The sequence below is a fragment of the Saimiri boliviensis genome, chromosome 14, assembly GCF_048565385.1.
Source record: "Saimiri boliviensis isolate mSaiBol1 chromosome 14, mSaiBol1.pri, whole genome shotgun sequence".
NCBI lineage: Eukaryota > Metazoa > Chordata > Mammalia > Primates > Cebidae > Saimiri > Saimiri boliviensis.
Window position 1 is genome coordinate 76,814,925 of NC_133462.1, and position 24,030 is coordinate 76,838,954.

The 24,030-nt window shown below is 46.1% G+C and overlaps 1 pseudogene; it reads right to left on the reverse strand.

Moving 5' to 3' along the window:
- Positions 1 to 435: 435 nt before the first annotated feature.
- Positions 436 to 24,030, reverse strand: LOC101031262 (Y-box-binding protein 1-like; annotated as a pseudogene).

A 24,030-nucleotide genomic window follows, 5' to 3' on the forward strand; every position in this document is an offset into this window, starting at 1 on the left:
TCTCCTGCCTCAGCCTCCTGAGTAGCTGGGATTACAGGCACGTGCCACCATGCCCAGCTCATTTTTTGTATTTTTAGTAGAGACGGGATTTCACCATGTTGACCAGGATGGTCTTGATCTCTTGACCTTGTGATCCACCCGCCTCGGCCTCCCAAAGTGCTGGGATTACAGGCTTGAGCCACCGCGCCCGGCTCTTTTGCTCATTTCTTATTGTCGCAGTTTCACATTTATTTCTTCTTGTTGTATGACGAAAGGGGATGGTGGTAGAGATGGTAAGCTGGCATTTACTCAGCCCCACCCTGCTCAGCCTTGGAGGTGGGCAAATTTTCAGCTGCTTTTGTCTCTTTGTCATCTTGTGGTTTAGGGTTTTCTGGGTCTCCAGCTGGACTCCGACACTGCTGCTGACCTGGGGTCTCATCTCCTTGTTGTTTTTTTTTAATCCTCTTCATCACCATCCTCTCTAGGCTGTCTTTGTCGAGGAGGGCCCCAGCGGAATCATGGCCTATAGCCACATACATATCCTGCCTCACTGGCATGTGTGGTGCTGCTGCACCCTGGCCGTCAGCACCCTCCATCACCGCTCCCTGCACAGGAGAGCTGGAACACCGTGGTCCGCGTCCACAGGGTCTCTGCAGGCAGTAGGGCGGGAACCGCTCCTGAGGAAGGGCCAGTCTTGCTGGGCCTGGCCTTTGGGAGCACTCTCCCATCCTTCCTTCTTTTCCCCACGCTGACTATTCTGGTAATTCTGTTGGTAATTGTGTGGAGGACCCCCAGGACGTGGATAGCTTCTATAATGGTTACAGCCTGCTCCATGTTTACTGCCCTGCACTTGAACTTCACCAGGGCCTGTGACATCTGCTGCCTCCGCACCCTTTTCTCCTTCAACGCCAGACTCCACAGTCTCTCCAGCTCCTATACTCCCCACTTCCTGGGGCTCTTTTTTTATGGCAGATCCATTTCTTACATTGAACCATTTTCCTGTTCCCAAAATCTTTGCCATGACCTTCTTGTCCCTACCCACAGAACCGTGGATGTGAGGCCAAGGAGGCTAGTACTCCCTGGACAGCCAAGTCTGGTGGTAAAGGTGTGGCTGCTCTCAGGGCTCTTTAGGGTATGCTCTCAGCTCCCGATAAAGCTTTATTATTATTACTATTACTATTATTATTTTGAGACAGGGTCTCACTCTGTTGCTGAAGCTGAAGTGCATGGTACAATCGTAGCTCACTGCAGCCTCAACCTCCCTGGCTCAAGGAATCTCCCATTTCAGCCTCCCAAGTAGCTGGGAATACAGATGTGCAACACCACATATAGGAAGGAGACATCTGGGGATGTGCTCTAAAGGATTTGGCTCTGCAGACTCAGAGGTTACAGATGTATCCATCCTTCTTCATTAAAAGATAGCACTCCCCCCATGCGGGAAGACCTGAAGAGTTCCCTATGTGCCAAAATAACGTATTTCCACCTCAGGAGCTTCCCCCACCTCCTCTCTTGGCTGCCAGGCTAACAACCAGGGTTAAATTCTATTATAGCCTAACCTGGCAGAGGATATGTTGGGCCTGATAAGGAAGGAGAGATATCATACCCTTGTCTAGCCTCAATAATTACCTAGTACGTAATTACCTAGCAGGACCAGGACAGTATACCTGGGAGTAGATTTTCAGGGTTGTTGATTAGAAAGACCAGAATATAAAACTGGATGAGTGGGTGCTGTGGCTCATGCCTGTAATCCCAGCACCTCGGGAGGCTGAGGCGGGCAGACCACCTGAGTTCAGGAGTTCGAGATCAGCCTGGGCAACATGGCAAAACCCTATCTCTAATAAAAAAATACGAAAATCAGCCAGATATGGTGGCGCACCCCTGTAGTCCCAGCTACTCAGGAGACTGAGGCTGAGGCAGGAGAATGAATAGCTTGAACCTGGGAGAGGATGTTCAGTGAGCTGAGATCGTGCCACTGCACTCCGGCCTGGGCAACAGAGCAAGACTGTCACAAAACAGACAAACAAACAGACAAAAACTGGATGAGCAAGAATTCATGAACTTGAGTACCTTTTCTTGGGACACACGATTTAACGCCCTGGCAAGGATCTCAAGGGATGCTGGAGGGTAACTGAGAAGTCTGGAAAAAGCAATGGCCCACACTAAATGAAGTGGAAATCCTTGAGTTGCTCTGACAGATGATAGAGGAAGGAATCAAAAGGCTCAGGGAGATGGGTACACTGGACTGAGTATATTATGTGAGCTTAGAAGCCCCACTAAGAGAATTATGTTACTCTGGAAGACCCAGAGAACACATTTGCCAAGACTAGCAGGAATGTTATGATGGGAAGGATAGCAGCGTCAAAGAGGTGACTCCTCTGTATGCCAGATGATAGGAGAGACAGTCACAGGCTGGGTAATGGGCCCCCACTGAGAGTAACAGAGACCAGGTGGTATGCTTAACCGGAAGTCAGGGGGCCGAACTGACCATAAAAATTGTCAAGGTTGGAGGCACAGCCAAGGGGTGCTGATCCACAGGGATATGTGGAAATGGGAATGGCTCATGGAATGTGGTGTCTTTAGTGGCAAAATAGACGGGCAGCCAACAAGGCTGCTGCTCAATATCCACAATCAAAAGAAGACAAAACTAGAAGAGTAGGCAGCCAAGAGCAATCACCCCAGGAAGCCACTATCCCTTGCCCAGTTCTCAGAGCTGCACAAACTTTCAGATTTGGAACTCACTGACTGAAGACATGGCCAGGACCCTAAGAGGAAGGACCCTGCATCATGATGGCAAATGTTTAGTACTGTAATGATTCCCCAAAGGGACCACTTATTCAAGTGACTGCACACTGAGGAAAGAGGGATACACCTATATTTCAAGGGCTATCAGGAACAGGGTCTGAGTTGACATTAATAGTCTACACTGGCCGGGCGCAGTGGTTCACGCGTGTAATCCCAGCACTTTGGGAGGCCATGGCAGGCAGATCACGAGGTCAGGAGTTCGAGACTAGCCTGACTAGCATAGGAAAACCTTGTCTCTATTAAAAATACAAAAACGAGTCAGGTGTTGTGGTGCGCACCTGTAATCCAGCTACTTGGGAGGCTGAGGCACGAAAATTGCTTGAACCTGGGAGGCGGAGGTTGCAGTGAGCCAAGATCGTGCCACTGCACTTCAGCCTGGGAGACAGAGCGAGACTCTGCCTCAAAAAAAAAAAAAAAAGTGTACACTGGAAGTCATCATAAACCACCTTTAGAGTTGGGGCAGTCAGGGTGGAGGTGGGTATTAAATAGAATCCTGGCTACAGTGTGGCTTACAGCATGTCTGCTAGGTCTGTGGACATACTTGATGGTCATTTTCCCGTCTCTCATGGGAGAAGTTGGCAGTTGGAATAATCCCCCTCATTAGGTCCCTGGCTACTACAGTCGGGGATGGTTAAAAAGGTAAGTAAAAGTCCTTGAAACTTCTCCCTGCTTTCCTCGCAACATATTAAAAAAAAAAATCAGGCTGGGGAGGTGGCTCACGCCTGTAATCCCAGCACTTTCAGAGGCCAAAGTGGGAGGATCACTTGAGCTCTGGAGTTCAAAACCACCCTGGCCAACGTGGTGAAACCCCGTCTCTACCAAAAATACAAAAATTAGCTGGGCATGGTGGCATGTGCCTGTAATTTCAGGTACTTGAGAGGCTGAGGCAGGAGAATTGCTTGAACCCAGGAGGCAGAGGTTGCAGTGAGCTGAGATCCTGAGCAATAGGGCAAGACTCCACCTCAAAAAAAAAAAAAAAAAAAAAAAAAAAAAATTAAATCCTGGGATAAGGATGGTGAAGACCAAGATTTAGATATTAAATATCTAAAGGGGCTGGGTGCAGTAGTTCATGCCTATAATCTCAGCACTTTGGGAGGGTGAGGTGGGAGGATCACTAGAGCCCAGGAGTTTGGGACTACCCTGGAAAACATAGCAAGGCTCCATCTTTACAAAAAATAAAAAAATTAGGTACGCATGGTGGTGCGCCATTGCACTCTAGCCTGGGCGACAGAGCAAGACCCTGTCTCAAAAAAGATCTAGAGGATGTCAGGTGTCAGGTCTGCTCTTCGATTTTTTAAAAAAAAATCCTAATTTTAATATAGATATTTTTTTTTAGCATTTGTGAAATCATTCAGCTACACTTGCATGTTCTAAATATTTTCCCATGTTCAACTGATTTAAATGAAGTTATTCCACCACTTAAAGAGAAAAGTCTGTGCAAGCATTTTAAACCTTGAAGTTATCTTAATTTCACCACTAAGATAGCAATAGCTCTTAATCTCACTAGGATCTGGATCCAAAGTCACATTCTTCCTCACTATATGTAATCAATTTTGTGTTCACCCAAATATCATCAGATTAAGTCTTGTGGATTTATCTAAAATCATTCACATCTTCTGGAGAAACTTGTTCCACTGGAATTCCTTTCAGCTTGTAAAGGCCCCTGTGCTGCCCTTTTTACTCTGATTGCGTCATTTTTGTCAAGGTCTCTTGGATGGAAGACTACAGGTATTGGCAAACACCCTGGAAAGGTCATCTTAGTGCATAATCTTGCTGTACTGTAGCTTATTTTCTGTGTTTAATAAGATGACATTGGCCGGGTAAGATGGCTCACGCCTGTCATGTCAGCACTTTGGGAGGCTCAGGCGGGAAGATTGCTTGAGCCCTGGAGTTTGAGACCAGTCTTGGCAATATGGAGAAAACCCATCCCTACATAGAATTCACACCTGTGGTTCTAGCTACTCAGGAGGCTGAGGTAGAAGGATCCCCTGAGCCCAGGGAGGCTGAGGCTGCAGTGAGCCGAGATTGCACCACTGCATTCCAGCCTGAGTGACAGAGTGAGACCCTGTCTCAAAAAAAAAAAAAAAAAAAAAAAAAAGGGAAAGAAAGAAAAATGAAAAAAATGTTAAGGTGCAATGCAATAGTACTTTTTTAATGTGTTCATTCAGGTGAATGAAACAATTTGTTTTGGTTTCATGTTCAGTTTTATTGTCATTCTTTTTTGTTTTTGTTTTGTATTTTAAAAATTATTATTGTCATTCTCATCACTCAAAATATACATCACTAGGCTGGGTACATTGGCTCATGCCTGTAATCCCAGCACTTTGGGAGTCCAAGGCGGGTGGATCATTTGAGGTGCGGATGGATCATTTGAGGTCAGGAGTCTGAGACCAGCCTGGCCAACATGGTGAAACCCCATCTCTGCTAAAAATTACAAAAATTAGCTGGGCATAATGGTGCACACCTGTAATCCCAGCTACTTAGGGGTCTGAGGCAGAAATCACTTAAACCTGGGAGGCAGAGGTTGCAGTGAGATCATGCCCCTGTATTGCTCCAGCCTGAGTGAGAGCAAGACTCCGCCTCAAAGAACAACAACAACAAAATAATATATGTCACTGCCCGAATCGGAAATTTTTTTTTTTTTTTTGAGACGGAGTTTCGCTCTTGTTACCCAGGCTGAAGTGCAATGGCACAATCTCAGCTCACTGCAACCTCTGCCTCCTGATTTCAAGCGATTCTCCTGCCTCAGCCTCCCGAGTAGCTGCGATTATAGGCATGCACCACCACGCCTGGCTAATTTTGTATTTTTAGTAGAGACGGGGTTTCTCCATGTTGGTCAGGCTGGTATCGAACTCCCGACCTCTGGTGATCCACCTGCCTCAGCCTACCAAAGTGCTGGGATTACAGGCATGAGCCACCTCATCAAAAAAAAATTTTGCTTATCAAAATTGTCGATATTTATTTCAGGCATGTTTAAAATATGTCTCATCTGTCCTCAATATTCTTGGTCCAGCTACAGCAAAGGGTCCCATGGCTAAATCAGACAGCAAGAACCACACGCATGCCTCAGGGCTTGAATGTGTCCCCTCTAGGCCCACAGTGGAATGGTTCACAGGCAACTCCTACCAAGTATTTTCTTTCCTACGCCTTGCCCCATTCGCTGACTCGAGGATGGGCACCTAAGTCAATGAGTCTCTTCTATAGGGACTGGGAAATGGGTCCAGAAAAGTGGATTTAATCACTTTCCAAGTGGCTACACCAAAAGGCACAAATCTGTCCTTTCCTTTGGCTATATTTTTCACCAAGTGGCTAGAAGCAGCAGAAAAGGGCAGTCCACGAAGAAAAGGTGGTGAACTCTCAGGAGCCTCTAAGAGTCAAGAGGGCAAAGCTGCGGCAGTGCTGTCTGCCCTGGTCCCATTTCTCTCCTTCCTTAAGCCTGGCTGCACCCTCACCCTGGGGTTATTTGCAACCCGAAGCCTCACTAACCTATATTTCTATGCTGACGTCAAACTAAACTATGCATACGTGCAAAGGATGGCAAGCAAAGTAGAAAAATGAAAACAACTTATTTAGGGGGTGTGATCACGGGTAAATGTTTGTCTTTATTATTAGTAGTAGTTTTTTAGAGACAGGGTCTTGCTATGTTGTCCAGGCTAGTCTCAAACTGCTTAGGTTCAAGAGATCCACCCACACCAGCCTCCTGAGTAGCATGCATACAGCAGGGGAGGAATATTCCTTTTTTTTTTTTTTTTTTTTTTTTTTGAGATAGAGTCTCACTCTGTTGCCAGGCTGGAGTGCAGGGGCCCATTCTCAGCTCATTGCAACGTCTGCCTCCCAGGTTCAAGTGATTCTCCTGCCTCAGCCTCCTAAGTAGCTGGGACTACAGGCGCACACTACCATGCCCAGCTAATTTTTGCACTTTTAGTAGAGATGGGGTTTCACCGTGTTGGCCAGGAAGTCTCAATCTCTTGACCTGGTGATCCACCCACCTTGGGTTTCCAGAGTGCTGGGATTACAGGCATGAGCCACTATGCATGGCCGGATATTCCTTTTTATACTTGCAAATAGTTTGCACTAAAACTAATTTTTAAAAATTAAAACATTCAGTGAAGTGCATAAATCTTTAGTTTACAACATCTTGACAATTTGTTTCTTTTTAAAGTCAACTATTTTAGCGATATGTTGGTCAGGCTGGTATCGAACTCCCGACCTCAGGTGACCCACCTGCCTCAGCCTCCCAAGGTGTTGGGATTACAGGTGTGAGCCACTGCACCCAGCCCATTTATTCTTAATCTATTGTCTTTGTATTCAAATTAGATTTCCTTATTGAGTGTATAGTTTGGTCTTACTCTTTTTTTTTTTTTTTTTTTTTTTGAGACAGAGTGTCGCTCTTGTTACCCAGGCTGGAGTGCAATGGCACGATCTCGGCTCACCGCAACCTCCGCCTCCTGGGTTCAGGCAATTCTCCTGCCTCAGCCTCCTGAGTAGCTGGGACTACAGGCATGCGCCACCATGCCCAGCTAATTTTTTGTATTTTTAGTAGAGACGGGGTTTCACCACGTTGACCAGGATGGTCTCGATCTCTCGACCTCGTGATCCACCCGCCTCGGCCTCCCAAAGTGCTGGGATTACAGGCTTGAGCCACCGCGCCCGGCCTTTTTTTTTTTTTAAAGACAGAGTTTTCCTCTGTTGCCCAGGCTGAGGGCAGTGGTGCAATCTCGGCTCATTGCAACCTCTACCTTCCAAGTTCAAGTGATTCTCTTGCCTCAGCCTCCTGAGTAGCTGGGATTACAGGCACGTGCCATCATTCCTAGCTAATTTTTGTATTTTTAGTAGAGATGGGGTTTCACCATGTTGCCCAGGATGGTCTCAATCTCTTGACCTCGTGATCTGCCTGCCTTGGCCTCCCAAAGTGCTGGGATTACAGGTGTGAGGCACAGTGCGCAGCCTCATTTTTTTTTTGAAAAGTTCAATGACATACAATTCATTAAGAATAAAAATATAGCCGGGCGCGGTGGCTCAAGCCTGTAATCCCAGCACTTTGGGAGGCCGAGGCGGGTGGATCACAAGGTCAAGAGATCGAGACCATCCAGGTCAACATGGTGAAACCCCGTCTCTACTAAAAATACAAAAAATTAGCTGGGCATGGTGGCACATGCCTGTAATCCCAGCTACTCAGGAGGCTGAGGCAGGAGAATTGCCTGAACACAGGAGGCGGAGGTTGCGGTGAGCCGAGATCGCGCCATTGCACTCCAGCCTGGGTAACAAGAGCGAAACTCCGTCTCAAAAAAAAAAAAAAAAAAAAAAAAAAAAAAAAGAATAAAAATATATTGTTTCGCCAGGTGCAGTGGCTCATGCCTGTAATCTCAGCACTTTGGCAGGCTAAGATGGTACATCCCTTGAATCCAGGAGTTTGAGACCAGCCTGCCCAACATGGTGAAACCCCATCTCTACCAAAAATACAAAAATTAGCTGGATGTGGTAGTGCATGACTGTAGTTCCAGCTACTCGGGAGGCTGAGGTGGGAGAATCGCTTGAACCTGAGAAGTAGAGGCTGCAGAGAGCCGAGCAGGCACTGCACTCCAGCCTGGGTGACAAAGCGAGATTCTGTCTCAAAAAAATAAATAAATAAAATAAAAATACATTGTTTCAAACTTAAAATAATTTAATATTCTCTTTGTTATTTCATATGTATCTGGAAATGGAACAGATACATGTTCTGATCCTGTCCTGAGGTAGCATTCCAGCAACTGGTACAAGGTTCCCAGATAGAGTTAAAGTGACGTTCCTCTTGCAACCATTTCCATTGCCAAGAAAATCTTTTGTTTTCATATATTTCAAGAGTAGCTTCAGATTAATACCTCTCAGAACAATCTCCTCCTAAAGGTCAATTTGGTTCAGAGCCTTTAAGTACAAACGATTTCCAGGTGACACTAACGACCAACATAAGGGTAACTCAGGTAAAAAACGTAGAAGCACATTTCAGTTCCACGAATTTCACTTTCGTATTTTAAGTCTATCACTTTATACCTTCAGTATCAACACTAAAATAGAACTTAAGAAGATTTCTGTTTGAGCAACATTCTATATAAATATCTCCACCTCTACCCTACTTGAAACAAAAGCTCTAAATCAGACTAATTAGTTTTCAATTATAATTGATAGCTTTAAAAAAATTTTAATCTAATAGTTTAACAGCTTTTTGATTATAAAACTTATTCTCAATTGTAATTTATATATATATATATATATATATATATATTTTTTTTTTTTTGAGACGGAGTTTCGCCCTTGTTACCCAGGCTGGAGTGCAATGGCGTGATCTCAGCTCACCGCAACCTCCGCCTCCTGGGGTCAGGCAATTCTCCTGCCTCAGCCTCCTGAGTAGCTGGGATTACAGGCACGCACCACCATGCCCAGCTAATTTTTTGTATTTTTGGCAGAGACGGGGTTTCACCATGTTGACCAGGATGGTCTTGATCTCTCGACCTCGTGATCCACCCGCCTCGGCCTCCCAAAGTGCTGGGATTACAGGCTTGAGCCACCGCGCCCGGCTTTGTAATTTATATTTTTTTAATTTAATTTTTTTTTTTTTTTTTTTTTTTTTGAGACACGGTCTTGCTCTGTCATCCAGGCTGGAGTGCAGTGGTACTGTCACGGGTCACTGCAGCCTCAACTTCCTGGGCTCAATCAATTCTCCTCCTTCAGCCTCTCCAGTAGCTGAGACTACAAGTGTATGCTACCAAACCTGGCTAATTTTTTAAATTTTTTGTAGAGACAAGATGTCACTTGTTGCCCAGGCTGGCCTTGAACTCCTGGGCTTAAGTGATCCTTCCACCTCAGCCTCTCAAAGTGCTGGAGTTACAGGCATTAGCCAACCGCACCTGGCATTTAATTTACAATTAAAAAGACTAGTTCAAGTACTTAGGTGGATGAATCCCATACAACACCAAAACAAGGAAAATTATTCTCAATAGGCAGAGATATAATCAATTGCAGATATATGGCTTAATAAGTCTACCAAAACAGCTCATGCCATATATCTGAAAACAAAAAATGCCTGGGCCCAGGAGATTGAGGCTGCAGTGAGCTATGATTGTCCCAGCCTGGGTGACATAGTGACACTGTATCTCTTAAAAACAGAAAAAAGTGCCAGGCGTGGTGGCTCACACCTGTAATCCCAGCACTTTGGGAGGCCGAGGCGGGTGGATCATGAGGTCAAGAGATCGAGACCATCCTGGTCAACATAGTGAAACCCCCGTCTCTACTAAAAATACAAAAAATTAGCTGGGCATGGTGGCGCGTGCCTGTAATCCCAGCTACTCGGGAGGCTGAGGCAGGAGAATTGCCTGAACCCAGGAGGCGGAGGTTGCGGTGAGCCGAGATGGCGCCATTGCACTCCAGCCTGGGTAACAAGAGCGAAACTCTGTCTCAAAAAAAAAAAAAAAAAAAAAAAAAAACTGAAAAAAAAAGTTGTACTGATATGGATTTTAAAATAATCTCAGAAAATACAAAATTTTAAAATAATCTTTCCAGTTTTTGATTACATATCTTCATAATGAGAATTTTAATCACAGGTCTCAAATTTTGATGCAAATATATTGCCATTAGCTCTCTAATCGGAGACTGCTTTTTGTTGAATATTCTGCTGACAAATAAACAATTGCTTAACATTCCAATCAAATATATTCTCAGAATTAACTACAAGACTGATGCCACTACTGGGAAATGAGCTGAGTTAATCAAATGTAATGAATCGAAATCACTTCTTTCTGTAGGTCCACTGAAGTTGTCTACGTTTTTCAGCTTGATCCTCGAATCATTGCAGCCGCACCGGGACCCTTCCTTCTTTGAAGGCAGTGGTGGTGATGAAAGCAGCTGAAGGTGAGCACCGCCGTCAGGCTGAGAAGCGGCAGAGTTCACCTGTGCCACCACCGCGTTGTTCTCCCACGATCCTGTGTCCACATGCACGCTCAGGCTCCTGTTTCGGGAGCACGTCACATATCTTTAAATATTGTTATGCTACTTTATGTATCATGTAGGAACCTTTTAATAATGCAACTCTATTTCCCTTTGGAATCTTTGTGCTATTGTTTTAAGACATTTCATTTCCATTTCCATTATAAAATCCAAAATATATTTTTATATTTCCTTTAAATGGTCAGTGATATTTTTAGAGAAATTTTTTAAATGAAAAAAGTATTTTATATTTACCATGTATTTACATCTCTATTTCTCTGTGTAGATCTCATTTTTCTATCTGTCACCCAGGCTGAAGTGCAGTGACACAATTATGCCTCACTGAAACCTCAACCTCCTGGGCTCAAGCAATCCTCTATCCCCAGCCTCCTGAGTAGCTGGGGCTAAACGTGTGTGCCATCATACTCAGCTAATTTTTCTCTATTTTTTGTAGAGATTGTGTCTCGCTAGTTGCCCAGGCTTGTCTTCAACTCCTGGCCTGAGGCAATCCTCTCCCCACTGCCTCCTAAACTGCTGATTTGCCGGGTGCAGTGGCTCATGCCTATAATCCCAGCACTTTGGAAGGCCAAGGGAGGGGGCAGATCACTTGAGGTCAGGAGTTCAAGACCAGCCTGGTTAACATGCCAAAATCCCCTCTCTATTAATAAAAAAAATTTTCTTTTTTAAAAAAGCAACAACAAAAAGCCTAAAGTGCTGGGATTACATGCATGAACCACCATGCCCAGCCAAAAAAACATTTCTTATAATGCAGTTCTCTGGAAATGACCTCTCAGTGTTTATTTGTCTGAAAAGGTCTTTTTTTTTTCTTTTCTTCTTCCTTTCTTTTTTTTTTTTTTTTTTTTGAGACGGAGTTTCGCTCTTGTTACCCAGGCTGGAGTGCAATGGCGCAATCTCGGCTCACCTCAACTTCCGCCTCCTGGGTTCAGGCAATTCTCCTGCCTCAGCCTCCTGAGTAGCTGGGATTACAGGCACGCACCACCATGCCCAGCTAATTTTTTTTTTGTATTTTTAGTAGAGACGAGGTTTTACCATGTTGACCAGGATGGTCTCGATCTCTTGACCTCGTGATCCGCCCGCCTCAGCCTCCCAAAGTGCTGGGATTACAGGCTTGAGCCACCGCGCCCGGCTTCTTTTTTTTTTTTCTTTCTTTTTCTTTTTCTTTTTGAGACGGAGTTTCGCTCTTGTTACCCAGGCTGGAGTGCAATGGCACGATCTCGGTTCACCGCAACCTCCGCCTCCTGGGTTCAGGCAATTCTCCTGCCTCAGCCTCCTGAGTAGCTGGGATTACAGGCATGCGCCACCATGCCCAGCTAATTTTTTGTATTTTTAGCAGCGACGGGGTTTCACCATGTTGACCAGGATGGTCTCGATCTCTTGACCTCGTGATCCACCCGCCTCGGCCTCCCAAAGTGCTGGGATTACAGGCGTGAGCCACCGCGCCCGGCCTTTTTTTTTTTTTTTTTTTTTTTTGAGATGGAGTCTCACTCTGTCATCCAGGCTGGAGTGCAGTGGCACGATCTCAGCTCACTGCAACCTCTGCCTTCTGGGTTCAAGTGCTTCTCTTCTCCTGCCTCCGCCTCCTGAGTAGCTGGGATTACAGGTGCATGCCACCATGCCTGGCTAATTTTTGTATTTTTAGTAGAGACGGGGTTTCACTGTGTTGGCCAGGCTGGTTTTAAACCACTGACCTCAAGCAATCCGCCCACCTTGGCCTCCCAAAGTATGGGGCGTTAGCCACCAAGCCCAGCCAGAACGTTGTTACTTTTGATATTTGTCATTTTTTTTTTCTTCACGCTCACGGACTCATGCAACTTTTGACATCTGGATTGACAGATTCTTGGCACTGTTGACACTTCTTTGTTGTGAGCCTGTCCTGTGCGCTACGGGATGTTCAACAGCATCCTGGGTGCTACGGTTGAATGTTTGTGTCTCTCCCAGATTAATATGTTGAAGTCTAACGCGAATGTCATAGTGTTAGGAGGTGGGGGTCTTTGGGATTGGTGTCCTTATGAAAGAGGCCCCAGAGAGCTGCCTTGTCCTCTTTTGCCATGTGAGGAAGCAGTGAGGACACATTCTCTAAACCCGGAAGTGGCTCCCATCAGACACCAAATCTGCCAGTGCCTTGATCTAGGACCTTCCAGCCTCCAGAACTGTGACAAATAAATTTCTGTTATTTCTAAGCCACCCACTGTTTTGTTATAGCTGCATGAGTAGACTAAGACCCCTGGCCTTTACCTTCTAGATAGGTAACATCTTCCCAGTACATCGCAAAATATCCTCTAGGGAGTAAACTCACCCATGGCTGAGAATTGCTGTTCTAGGGCTATTTTAGCTCTCCTCCTAAGGTATAACCCTTCAGGCATCCTTACCACACACCCTGAGTTTTTAATCAGGTCTCTTCACTCAGAGTTGGAACTCAAACATACCCCAGTAGTGTGTGGGCTCTGGGAATTGTCCAAATTACATTTCCCCATGGTGATTTTTTGCGTGGCTTTGTGGAGTTTCCCGGTAGAAATACAGCTCTGTATTCAGTACAAGACTCCAGGGCACTGTTATGCAGATTTCCTGGGCTCTTTCTCTGGACACTTTTCTCTGTGTTACTTTGCCTTGCAAATTCCAGCCACCTTATCCTCCTGAAACCATTCTGTGTCCTTCAATTTGGTGAAACGACCATACTCTGTTTAGGTTGTCTTTTGCACCCCAGCAGTCTGGGAAGTATCTCCTGGCAGACAGCCTAGGTCATTTTTGGACTCAATTTCTTTTCCTTCTCACAGTCTGGAATTGCCTATAGTACAGGTCTGAACATTTGTTTCACATACTTTCCCCAGCTTCCTTATAGCAGGAGGGCATGTGTGGTACTCATTACTGTCAGGCTGGAAACAGCAGTCTCCCTCAATAATTGCATTTTTAAGCATTTCATCTGCTAACATGCCCTGTTGACATTGGTCTTCTTTCCTGTAACTCTTTGCTACTTGTCTTTTCTAAACACATAATTACTGAGTAGCCTAAAAAAGACATTTTGAGTAAATGCTGCTTTGTTTTCTTTGAGATTGCCTTTTCCAAAATGTGTCAGATCTCTATTTTGCTTTTGGGCAATCACATTCATCCTTGGGTAAATACTGACCATGTCCATTATTTGCTGTACCCAAGGCAGATACACTTGCATTTCAAATTAGAGGTAGGCAGGATGGTCCTCTGTTCACTGATACAGGAAAATGATGACCTAGGAAAATGTTTAGCCAGGTGTGATGGCTCAGGCCTGTAATCCCAGCACTTTACGGGGCTGGGGCAAGAGGATCACTTGCACCCAGGAGTTTGAGACCAGCCTGGGCAACAAAGTGAGACCCAGTCTGTACAAAAATTAGCCAGGGATGGTGGTTTGCACCTGTAATTCCAGCTACTTGAGAGGCTGAACTGGGAAGATCACTTGAGCCCAGAAGTTAGAGGCTGCACTGAGCCACGATCATGCCACTGCACTCCCTGGGTGACAGAGTGAAAGCTTGTCTCAGAAAAAAAAAAAAAAGAGAGAGAGACTTGAGGTTCAAATGGACTCCTAGCCTGTTCCACCATGTGCGGACATAACAAGAAGGTGGCATCTATGAACAAGGAGACAGGCCCTCACTAGATACTGAACCTGCTGCATCTTGATCTTGGTCTTTCCAGCTCCAGAACTGTGAGAAATAAATGTCTGTTGTTTAATCTGCTACCAAGTCAATGGTATTCTGTTATAGCAGTCCAGACGGATGAAGACGATAATAGTAGTAGTTAACATTTACAGACTACCCACCACACACCAGTCACTAGTTAACACTTTACCTACGTGTTTCTCAGTTATCCTCACAACCTTCTGAGAGGGGCAGCCTTATTATCTCCATTTTACAGATGTACCAAGAGTTGAAACAACTTTCCAGGGTCACATGGCCAGCAAGCAGCAGTCAGGTGGCTCACGTCCCTCACCATGGCATGGCTGTGACAGCTCCACTGTCTTTACAACATGGGCACCAAGCTTTACAAAGGCTCTCTCTTTCAGCAAAGCTTGTACATGGCGCCCGTTTATTAATTCAAAAATGTTCAAGTTGCTAACATTGAAATGAGTGACATAAAGATTGTATTCGTCACTCTCAAACTTTTTCATGCATTTTTCTATTTGAATGGAATACTTTGCATTTTTTGAAATGGAAAACAATTAGTCACACATCAAATTCTACTGCATCAATAATATGCATGTCTCTCGAGCATAATACTAGGGATTATTTGGCCTGCCACGGCTGCCAGAGATCTACAATTGCAAATTCACCCACCATGTTGTCATTAAGTCACTGCATTTTCTATGCTCAGATAAATCCTCTGTCTCGAGTTGATTCAATAATTATTTATTGCATGCATCTTTTGTGCAGGATAAGTGCTCTCGGTTGTTGGGTTTTTTTGTTGTTGTTTTGAAAGCAAATCTGGTACTTTGGTTGTAAGTGTTCTTAGATTTCTTGTGTCACCTGCATGAGCAAACACAGACTAGGTATTTAGTAACCATCTGTGCATTCACTGACTCCCACCCCTAGTCCTGTGACTTGTTCTTTCTTCTACTGCCTTAGTGCTTTAATTCCAATCCTTCTCCTGGGCCTCTGTGTTGAGGAAACCATGTTACATCTCCATTAATCATCAGTATTCTTAAGTTCTCAAAGTTATTAAGTACCTCCTCTTAATTTGTTCCTGTGTCATTCTCATTCCATTTCTAAAGCATAATTTCCTCTCAAACTATATGTATGGATTGTTCTCTATATTTAGCCCTTGGTTTTTCTAATCCCCTGTCCCTCCTTTCCCCACATACTCTGCTTCGTTTGCTCCTGATACATTCTTGTTCCTCTTCCTTTAGGGAGAAAACTGACACACATACACATATACGGAGGCCTCCCTCCAACAGGAAAATCTTTTTTTTTTTTTTTCCTAGAGTCTTGCTCTGTTGCCCAGGCCGGGTGCAGTGGCCTGATCTCGGCTCACTGCAACCTCTGCCTCCCAGGTTGAAATGATTCTTCTGCCTCAGCCTCCCAAGTTGCTGGGATTACAGGTGCCTGCCACATGCCTGGCTAATTTTTGTATTTTTAGTAGAGATGGGGATTCACCATGTTGGCTAGGCTGGTCTTGAACTCCTGACCTTGTGATCTGCCCACCTCAGCCTCCCAAAATGCTGAGACTACAGGCATGAGCCACTGCATCCAGTACTTTTTTTTTTTTTTTTTTTTTTGAGACAGTCTCACTTTGTTGCCCAGGCTGGAATTCAGTGGTACAATCTTGGCTCTCTGTAACCTCTAGGGCTCAAGTAATTCTTGTGGCTCAGCCTCTTGAATGGCTGGGATTACAGGCATATGCCTCCATGCCTGGTTAAATTTTGTATTTTTAGTAGAGATGGGGTTTCACCATGTTGGCCAGGCTGGTCTTGAACTCCTGACCTCAAGTGATCCGCCTGCCTTGGCCTCCCAGAGTGGCTTTTTTTTTTTTTTTTTTTCAAACAGGGTCTTGTTCTGTTGCCCAGGCTGGAGTGCAGTGATGCAATCATGGCTCACTACAGACTCAACCTCCTGGGCTCAAGTGATCCTCCCTCATCAGCATTCTGAGTAGCTACTGGGACTACAGATGAGTGCCACCACACCTGGCTATTTTTTGTAGAGGTGAGGTTTCATCATGCTGACCTGGCTGGTCTTGAACTCCTAGGCTCAAGTGATCCACCTGCCTTGTCTCGGATGAGACTTTGGACTGTAGACTTTCGAGTTAATGCTGCTGTGTTGGTTAGGCTGGTCTCGAACTCCTGACCTCCTGATCCGCCCGCCTCGGCCTTCCAAAGTGCTGGGATTACAGGTGTGAGCCACCGCACCCGGCTGTAAGTCTACTTATTATATGGCAGAGGTTTCCTGCACAAGCTCCCTTTGCCTGCTACCATCCATGTATGGTGTGGCTTGCTCCTTGCCTTCCACCATGATGTTGAGACTTCCCCAGCCACGTGGAACTGTAAGTCCAATTGAAACTCTTTTGTAAATTGCCAGTCTTGGGTATGTCTTTATCAGCAGTGTGAAAACAGACTAATACAATTGGTTTGGGATTTGCCTGGACAGAGGGCTTTAAAAAATCTTCCCAGGTGGTTCTAATATATTGCAAGATTGAGAATCATTAGCTTAAATTCCTCAGGATTTACCCTGAGTTAAGAGGGGCAGGGAGTAAATATCAGGAAAGAAATGGGGCCAGGAAGGAGGGAAATGATTGTTGGGACTGGCAAAAAAATAGTATCTGCCTCTCTCATGCATCTTTATCAAAAGTAAAGTATGCTTCATTTATTTTTTAATTGATTCCTTTCCTTTTTCAGCATTTTTTGGGCTTCTACAATGTTCAGGAGATGAGAAATTAAAGGACACTGTTCGCAAAAGAGAAGTTATATAGGTCAAATAAAATAGACAAAGTACACTGCCTCCAGGCAAACACAACCCCAATGCACAAGCCTTGACTAGGGAAGAAGAGGCTGGATTTCAACCCTTATTCCTTCCCTTGGCTAGGCATCCTTATGCAGTGTGCAAACTCAGCTGTGCAAGGAAGCCAAAAGCATCTAAACAGGACACAGGCTCTGCCTGTCAAGACCTCATCATCTGAACCAGGGAAACAACAGGTAAACATACCAACTGCTTTTAATAGTTTAAGATCCATCAGGGGTAGCCATAGAGAGTAGAAGGAATCTGGAAGTTATATTGTTAGATTACATTTTATGGTTTTTCAGGAGACAAATGCTTTTAATTTTTTTAGCCAATTTTCTAACTAGAAGAGTGATTATGTATGCATACATATTTTAAGAGACAGGTTCTCACTCTGCCGCCCAGGCTGAAGTATAGTGATGAAGTGGGGCGATCATAGCTCCTTGCAGCCTTGACTTCCTGGGTGCAAGAGATCCTCCCACCTCAGCCTTTTGAGTAGCTTGGACTTCAGGTGCTCACCACCACACCTGGCAAATTTATTTATTTTTTTAATAGAGATGTGGTCTCACCTGGCAAATTTATTTATTTTTTTATAGAGATGTGGTCTCACTGTGTTGCCCAGGCTGATCTTGAACTCCCGGGCTCAAGTGATCCTCCTATCTTGGCCTCTCAAAGTGCTGAGATTACAGGTAGGATCCACTGTGCCCAGCCTTGTGTATCCCTATGTAATGACATCCTGCACAGCACTAATTCATTAGATTTTTTTTTTTTTGAGACAGAGTCTCACTCCATCACCAGGCACCAGACTGGTATGCAGTGGCATGATCTCGGCTCACTGCAACCTCCATCTCCCAGGTTCAAGCAATTCTCCTGCCTCAGCCTCCCGAGTAGCTGGGATTACAGGCACGCGCCACCACGCCCAGCTAATTTTTGTATTTTTAGTAGAGACAGGGTTTCACCATGTTGGCCAGGATGGTATTGATCTCTTGACCTCGTGATCCACCCGCCTCAGCCTCCCAGAGTGCTGGGATTACAGGCGTGAGCCACCGCGCCCGGCCTTAATTCATTACACTTTTGTTCATTTGTTTGCTTTTGTGTTTTTGAGACAGAGTCTCACTCTGTCGCACAGGCTGGAGTGCAGTGTCAACATCTCAGCTCACTGCAACCTCAACCTCTGAGGCTCAAGTGATTCTCGTGCCTCAGTCTCCCAAGCAGGTGGGATTACAGGCGTGTGCCACCATGTCCAGCTGATTTTTGTATTTTTAGTAGAGATGGTGTTTCACCATGTTGGCCAGGCTGGTCTTGAACTCCTGACCTCAGGTGATCTGCTGGTCTTGGCTTCCTCCAAAGTGCTGGGATTAGAAGGTTATTTGTTGCTAGAAATGTTTGTCTTGTAAATAAATTGCTGGGTATGGTACCATTTGCCTGTAGTCCCAGCTACTTGGGAGGCTGAGGCAGAAGGATCTCGAGCCCAGGAGTTGCAGGCCAACCTGGGCAACATAGTGAGAACCAGATTTTTTTACACCTGGTTTTTTGTTGTTGTTGTTTGTTTGTTTTTGTTTTTTTTTAAGACAATTTCCCTCTGTCGCCTAGGCTGGAGTGCAGTGGCGTGATCTTGGCTCACTGCAACCTCTGTCTCCTGTGTTCAAGTGATTCTCCTGTCTCAGCCTCCCAAGTAGCTGGGATTACAGGTGCACATTGCCATACCCAGCTAATTTTTGTATTTTTAGTAGTGATGGGGTTTCATTGTGTTGGCAGGCTGGTCTCAAACTCCTGACCTCGGGTGATCCAGCCACCTCAGCCTCCCAAAGTGCTGAGATTACAGGCATAAGTCACTGCACCCAGGCCCTGTCTTAAAAAATAAAATAATGTTTAAAAATTTAAATGCTAAAACAAACAACAAACAACAACAACAACAACAACAAACTTTTCACAGCGTTTGTTAAAAGCCATTCTGTTCCCTGTTCTGAGAGTACTGAGGATGGATGCATCTCAGCCAGGGAGAGCCAGAGGTACCGCCCACCCAGAGCCAGTGAGCCCAGGGAAGTTCGGCAATGGCACAGCTCTCAGCCAATGAGTCTCCTATGCGTTCTGCCTGGTTGAGTGAGTTCTGTGACGCTCTGGCTTCTCTTTTTGCATTTATCTTGGTTCTGGCAAGTAGTTCAGACCCACGAAGGCTGGCTGTAGAAGTTATAGGACTGGAACTATTTTAGAGAAGCAAAGGGAAAATATGTTGGATTTTAACAGAGACTGAAAGGGCTTGCAAGGAAACAGTCCAAGAAGAGAGAGATTGGCAGGTGGGTGAGGACTGTGGGAGTCCTCTGACTACATGAAGGAAATCAGAGATGTCACTGCCCCTCAGGGAAACTGACAGGAAGAATTGTGGCTTCGAGTATGATATGGTTTGACTCTGTGTCCCCACCCAAATCTCAATGGTACTCCCATAATTCCTGCATGTTGTGAGAGGTACCTGGTGGGAGGTAATTTGAAACTTGGGGGCGGTTTCCCCTGTACTGTTCTCGTGGTAGTGAATAAGTCTCACAAGATCTGATGGGTTTATCAGGTGTTTCCACTTTTGCTTCTTCCTTATTTTTCTCTTGCCGCCACCATGTAAGAAGTGCCTTTCACTTCCTGCTGTGATTCTGAGGCCTCCGCAGCCATGTGGAACTCCAAGTCCAATTGAACTGCTTTTCCTTCCCAGTCTCGAGTATGTCTTTATCAGCAGTGTGAAAATGGACTAATACAAAGCCTGTCCATAACCTCAGGACATTTGGAGAGAAAGGAGAAGCAACTGGCAGAGGCTAATGCCCTGAACGCCAGCAGGGACTACTCAAAACTGATTTGCTTAATGTTACGATTTCCAGTAGTGCTAAACAGAATATGCTCTATCCTTGCCAGCAAATACTTCCAGAGTAGCAGGAAATAGTTCAGTCAGTTAACAGGAGTTTAAAGTAAAAAAAGCAAGGGTCTGGCATGGTGGCTCACACCTGTAATCCTAGCACTTTGGGAGGCCAAGGCAGGCAGATCACCTGAGGCCTGGAGTTCGAGACCAGCCTGGCCAACATGGTGAAGCCCTGTCTGTACTAAAAATACAAAACCTAGCCAGATGTGGTGGTGCACACGTGTAGTCCCAGCTACTTGGGAAGCTGAAGCAGGGGAATCGCTTGAACCTGGGAGGCAGAAGTTGCAGTGAGCTGAGATTGTGCCACTGCACTTCAGCCTGGGGACAGCCACTGTCCCCAGTGAGACTCCACCTCAAAACAAACAAACAGAAAAAGCAAGGCGTAGAAAAGCTAAGTCTTGATAGGGACTGGGAAGCTGGGAAGGAAATTTGAAAAAAACACAGGTCACGTGCCACAGAGATGGGAGCTGGAGTAGCAGATTTGGGCTCCATATAAAATACATTTTTCTGTTTAACCACAAGCTGAGTGACCTTATAAGGTATGATTATTAGAATTATTCAAGCTGTGTTGGTTTAATCAATCCTTAAGGAAGTCATGCAAAAAAGTTGTACATGAGCTAGAAGGCTGGCCTAGATCTAGGGTTCTTACCCCTGAGGCCCCAAAGAAAGGTAAAGTCCTGGCTGGGTGTAGTAGCTCACTCCTATAATCCCGGCAATTTGGGAGGCCAAGGCAGGTGGATCACTTGAGGCCTGGAGGTTAAGACCAGCCTGGCCAACATGGTGAAACCCTGTCTCTACTGAAAATACAAAAAATTAGCTGGGTGTCATGGTGGATGCCTGTAATCCCAGCTACTCAGGAGGCTGAGACAGGAGAGTCACTTGAACCTGGGAGGTGGAGGTTGCAGTGAGCCGAGATCGCGCCACTGCACTCCAGCCTGGGGGACAGAGTGAGACTCCTTCTCTAAAACCAGAAATAAATAAGTAAAAAGAGGGCAACGAGGAAGCCTTTTATGACGAGTTTGTTAGAGGCAAGTTACTGACTACAGCCTTCACTGACGGGAGAGGACCTGGCTTCCACGGGTTTTTTGTTTCTGTTTTGTTTTTTAACCCCTCTCCCCGGCTTCCACCATTTGAGGAGAGAATCATCAAAGAGTCTGTGGACATATTTGAAAACCAGCAAGCCTATACACAACACAATTCTACACGTTAGGTTCAGTGTCGCACACTCCAGAGTCCGCCCATGGAATCCCTAAATTAAATACCCCTAAGGCTCCTTCCAGCTCCAACGGATAAAACACAGTAACTTCCGATCAAGACATCTTCAAGGACAGGTAAAAACGAACAAAGCAGTAAAGCCTCGGGATTCTATCTGCAGTCCCTGCGTTCACGTGACACCTTCCTTTCCTCCTCCTCCTGGGCTTTCCATCCAGGGTCCTTGCAACTTACTGTGTCACTGGATTTCATTCCAAAGCAGGACTGAGGGGCTGACATTTACTCATGAGCCTTGAGACTCCACTTCAGGAGAAAGATTAGCTGAGGTTTCAAGACGCCCCACTCCCACCATTTAGACTTCATGCAAGGAGCACCGACAGTAATGCAAGTAAAGGTAGTTCTTGAAAATGGGCTACAGCCAGGTTCAGTGACGCATCGACTCAAGGATGTTGTGGGCTGATTCCCTGAGGTTTAATTTCAGTCCCTTCATTTATTTGCTTTCCATTAATCATGAGCAATATGCCCCTGGAATGGTGGTCCTAAGTGGGTTCTTGGAAAAAGAAATTAGAGTCCATTTGATTTTTTAACTTAGTTCTCAAGATTTTCTGAAGAATCATTTCTCGGTAGTGATTTTCTGTTTTCAAAATGGAGAGGGAGGTGCTTCTGGGTGTAAAATGGCTTCCTCAATCCAGCACTTTGATGGATCAAAGGAGGGAGACAGTAATAGATGTATTTGGTGACCCGCCCTTGAAGCTCAGGCAATCTCAGCTGAGCACTTAGGGAAAAATACCGACGGAGCAGAATGTTTTTACAAACAGGGCCCAGGCATTCTTCCCGGCCTGGAAATGCTGCCAGTTTTACTTCTTGCCATCCCTTTGATCACCTTTGGAACAAGCAGGGGCTGTGAAGAAAACAGTCAGGCTCAGGTACCACGTCCCTTTCCTTAGGAGTCCAAGTGTTATTGGGAGGTGCTGACCGAATGGCGTCTGTGTGATGGGGTGGTGGGGGCCTCCCTTCCCGGGGCCTCTCAGGATGGGAGAGGACAGTGCTTGTGGTGTGCGCAAGAGGAACCATGAGCCCACCCCTGGGGCAGCAGAGACGACCTGTGGGACTCTCGCACATGGGCAATGAAACCTCTATATCCTCATGCCCGGGGCTCACCCACTGCAGGCCCCATTTATCACCCAAGGGTGCAAGGAAAAGCTAGAGCACAGCGTAGCCAGGCGGGTTCATTTCACAAACAGGACCTGAAAGAAGGAGGTCCTGGGACTGTTAAAGTCAGGGTCTCACTCTGTCACCCGGGCAGTGGTGCAAACACGGCTCACTGCAGACTTGACCTCCTGGGCTCAAGCAATTCTCCTGCCTCAGCCTGCTGAGTATCTGGGACTTACGGCCTGTGCCATCATGTCTGGCTAATTTCTCTCTCTGTCTCTTCTTTCTTTCTCTCTTTCTCTCTCTTCCTTCCTTTATCTCTCTCTTCCTTCCTTCCTTCTTTTTTTCTCTCTCTCTCTCTCTCTCTCTTTCTTTTTTGAGATGGAGTCTCGCTCAGTTGCCCAGGCTGGAGTGCAGTGGTGCAGTCTGGGCTCACTGCAACTTCTGCCTCCCAGGTTCAAGCAATTCTTGTGCCTCAGCCTCTCGAGTAGCTGGGATTACAGGCACACACTATCATAGTCAGCTAATTTTTCATATTTTTAGTAGAGACGGGGTTTCACCAGGTTGCCCAGGCTGGTCTCGAACTCCTGAGCTCAAGTGATCCACCTGCCTCAAACTCCCAAAGTGCTAGGATTACAAGCATGAGTCACTGAGCCTGGCCTCGGGCTAGATTTTTTGTGTTTTGATTTTTTGGAGAGACAGGGTCTTGCTATGTTGCCAGGCTGGTCTCAAATTCTTGGCCTCAAACCATCTTCCTGCCTCATGCCTCAGCCTCCCAGTGTTGGGATTAAGGCCTGAGCCACCGCTGTACTTGGCGGGGTCCCGCGTTCTAAAGAAGCCTTCTCCGGGTTCACTGAGGGTGTGGGGTTGTGCTGGGGACTCCACCCTGAACTCTGCGCTCCTCAGGCCCATCCTGCATCCTTCTGTCCTCTGCGGGAGGCCCTGGCCCAGGCCTCCACCCACGCTTCCCCTCCAGGCCTGTGGCATGGGGCCAGAGTCCCCTGCTTCCCCTTATGGCTGCTGTTAAAGGTAAATAAGCAGACTCTTTTACAACTCCAGGGTTTTCATGCCGGTTGTTACGGGGAGCAGGCAGCTGTTAGCAATCAGCAAACTGGGCACGTTCCTGGAGCCCTGCTCCACGGGCGCTGCTCGCTTATCTTGAATCAGGCAGCAGGTTTCCCGATTTCCTCGCCTTGGAGCCTACCTTTGGCCAAGGGGAACTTCTCCTCGACAAAACCCAGCGTCTTAGTCACAAGTGAGAGTCAGCCCTTTGGAAGTGATTCAAGCAGAAAAAATGCACGCAGCTTTGTTTCTCTCCAGCGGGTAATTATGCTCCCCCAGGGGATGAGGCCCCAGGAAGAAAGTTTCCTTAGAAGCTGAGGCCAGCAGCAGCCTTTCCGGCGGGCGTTCTGGAGTAAAGGCCAGGAGCTTCTGGGAGGTAACCAGTACTGGCACCGAGCTTGGCAACCTCGATGTGGCTGGTGCTATGGAGCCGGAGGAACCAAGTGATGCCTGCTGTGGAGAGGAGGCAGCAGCAGAAGGCACCCCCAT